Below are 3,605 nucleotides of genomic sequence, written 5' to 3'. Positions count from 1 at the left end.
GACACTACAAGAAAATGGAACATTTGTAACAAAAAAATTTGTATCAAATTTAAAATTGTTACAAATTATAGTTTTTTTTGTAACAATACTTAGTTATTGTTACAAAATAAGAATATTTTGTAACAATAAGAAAATTTGTTACAAATTATGTTGGCTTTCGTATCGAATTGTTGTTTCCTGGTTTGAGTATTTAAGTATTAGGTTTTGATATCATTATGAATAAAATTTATATGTTTTGTTTCTAAATATCACTTGTGGCAATGGCTTCTGAGCTTTCCGAGGCAAAAGAAAATGTTACATGATCATCACTCATTTGAACATCATTCAGTGTTGTGTAAATATCATATTAACAACAATTTTATACTAACTATCTTTTTATTATCACATTCAATTATCTTATAATAGAAGATATTTCACTGTTACCTTCTTTTTTTTCTCCTGCAGCTATTCCTTAAACTACTTGATTGTCTGCTAAAATACTACTTCTATGTATTGTTTTACTGGTATTTGTGGCTTCACTAAATTCTATAAGGTAATAAATAAAGGCAAAAAGCAAAGATGTTCCTAAACGTCTTGATTATTGTTCCATTGTTTTATACTTTTATGATATTTAATAAATTTCTTAAACTAAAATGCATGTTTAGATCTGAGTCATGATTATTGTATCAACATATTCTATTTTATTGTACTTTTCTCCAAAGGTTATTCATGGTAAGAATTTTAGAGTTTGTATTCATTGTTGAATAATAAGAGTATAGTTTTTTGTTTTTTTGGTGCATTTTTAAAGGAAAAACAAATCTTATTTTTTAAGCTAGTGTTTTTTGTTTGGTGGTCTTTTGAGGTGTATGGCACTTATTAGAACTTCTCCATGAGAAATGAGAAAGGAGTTGTATGAATATGATGGAGTTTGTAATTTATAGTTTACATTTTGGAGATTTATAATTCCTTATTTTTCTTGTCATATATATATATATATATATATATATCTAATTCATTACGGTTCTTCAATGTGTCTTGTTAATTTGTACTTTAAAGTTTATATGTTGAAGATTTATAAAACAATATTAGTTAATGAAAGATATTTAAACTATTTATGTTATTATATATTATATAAATGTTAATTTATTGAGTAAATTAGTTAATATATTAATTAATTAAAAAATAATATAATTTGATAAATTATGTGTGTAATTCGTATTAAAAAAATTATTACAAAATAAATAGTATTTTGTAACTAAAGAAACAAAATGTTACAAAATCAAGTTACATTTTGTAACAAAATTTTATGTTAGGAAAAAATAGATTGTCCCAAAAAATATCTTGAAGATCAAATTTGTTACCATTTTTGTAACGATTTCTGATTTTTTGTATCAGAAAAATTTATTACAAAATATCACTTTAAATTGTAATAGTTTCATTTTTTGTTATAAATTTTTTTTGTAACAGGACATATTGTAACGACTTCTTTTATTGTTATAAAATCTTTTTATTTCAAAATTTCGATTTTTTGTAATAATTTTTTTATTACAAATATTGTTTTTTAACGAGACATAGTTACAGAAAAATTATGTGCTGATCCTGATTCCAAAATTCTTATTATGATTCGGTTTGAGGCTACCGGGTCAAAATCAATTGAATCTTGACTCAAAATTATCCTAAGTTAATATCCTAATTTTCGGTTTCAGCAACCCACGTGTCATTACCTCGGCTCATCCTGAATAAATGTATTTTCCTTTTCAACAACCACGTTTCACCGCTCTGAATTTTCATTAATTCATCCAATCTAATTCATCCTATTGACTATTGACCATTCAAATATTACCCCTCAAAGTCTTCTTCCGCCTTTGCACGGTGCCTCTCTTTGTTCACTTTGGCGTGCTCCCCTTTGTCTTCACCTTCACCTCTCTCTGTTTCACGGGCGTAAATCTCTGTTTTTTGCTGCTTCTCCACATCGTTCCCTCTCTTCTGCCATCTCTGAGGTCCATGCCATGTCTCTTTCTGTCCATTCTGATTTCTTTGTAACACAGAACAATATCTCCTTATCCAAAAATTTCTTCTTTTTCGGATACAACAAAAACAACACAAGCATTCTCCCAGCTTTTCTCATTCCTCCATTCCGTTCAAAACGGTAACTTTAATTGCTCTTTGATTCTTCGTAAACCAAAGTTTATTGTTTTGTTTTTTTATCTTTTTCGATTGAAATGTGAAAACTTTCTGTCTTCAATTGCGCCTGGATTGTTACAAGTGATTCTGATTTTTTCCTTTTTTCTATGATGGGTTTTCTCTATTTTGTGTTTCAGAAAGGATCCAATTTTTTTGGGTTTTTTTTCTATTCATGTGAAGGTTCCTTTAGAGCTGCAAAGTTTAAGGTATGCCCTCTCCTTTTGAAATTGTGATTGAAGTATATAGACAGACATGTTTCATCCCCTATCAAATATACATAACAACTTGACTTTTTCTTATAATTTTGTAGAAAATATTTTTCTTAAATAAAATATTATATACATTTTCTGTAATACCCAGTCTAACCGAAATTAATTAAATAATGAGTTAAGTAGGAGCGAATATGGTTGGAAGATTTGGCAATTGGAATTTGATGATTTCAATATGATATTTGGATTCAGTGAGTTTTTCCGAGTCGGAAGACATAGTTTTCTGCGTAAAAGCGCACAGTGGAATTTTGACCGGCAGTACTGGCTGAGACCTGTCTGGTACTGCAGCTGAGAAAGTTGATTATGAGTAAATAAGATCAAGAAATGAGGAATTATAATTAGGGGAGGTAGAAATATTTGAAGTGCGATTTAGAGCGCTAATGTTAAAGGTTTTGGTCCAAAATTGGGCCAACGGACAAAAATAAGTGAACCGGGCCTAAGTGGGTCCAAGACCCAACATATATAAACATTAGTTATGAGCATTTCAGCTTATTTTGCCCTAAAGAATGAGTGTTGGGCGCTGAATTGAGAAGAGAGAAGAGAAGAGAGAAAACCTAACTCTCTTTGATCTTCAAATCACCATAACTTGAGCTACGAAGCTCCGATTGACGAGCCGTTTGCGGCCACGCGTCGCTCTTCTCATCCTCTACATTTCTATCTAAGTTTTGTGGTGAGTATTCCATTCATCTCTGCCCAGTTTTCGAATTTCTCCACTGTTACACGTTTTTGGGAAGTTAGTGTTGAAATCTTGTGATTTTGGGTGTTTAGGGATACTCCAACATGGATTCTAAGTGAGTTCTATCCCTACTTCATATGGGCTGAGGTAAGAAGTGCTCAAACCCTTGTGATTTGTCATTTTTATGAGCCCTAGGTTGATGTATGTATGTCATATTGGTTATGTTAGTGCATTTGATGGTTTTGGTGCACAATTGGGAGATTGGTGTTGCTTGAGGAGCTTTGGTGAGGCTTGGGGCTAAGGTTGGTGGAGACTTCCAAAGAAGAGGCTCAATTGATTTGGCTACAAGAGGTACGGTTTAAGTTTCATTTAAGTACCGTGTGGTGTGATGAGAATTCCTAGGCTAGATGCCCCTAGGATTAAGTTTGGATTGTGTAAATGGTTGATGCTAATATGCATAGTTGCTATGTAATGTGAATTGATGATTGGGTTGAGAA

This window comes from Arachis stenosperma, chromosome 1 (genome assembly GCF_014773155.1).
Source record: "Arachis stenosperma cultivar V10309 chromosome 1, arast.V10309.gnm1.PFL2, whole genome shotgun sequence".
NCBI classification, from domain to species: Eukaryota; Viridiplantae; Streptophyta; class Magnoliopsida; order Fabales; family Fabaceae; genus Arachis; species Arachis stenosperma.
This window is presented reverse-complemented; position numbering follows the sequence as displayed.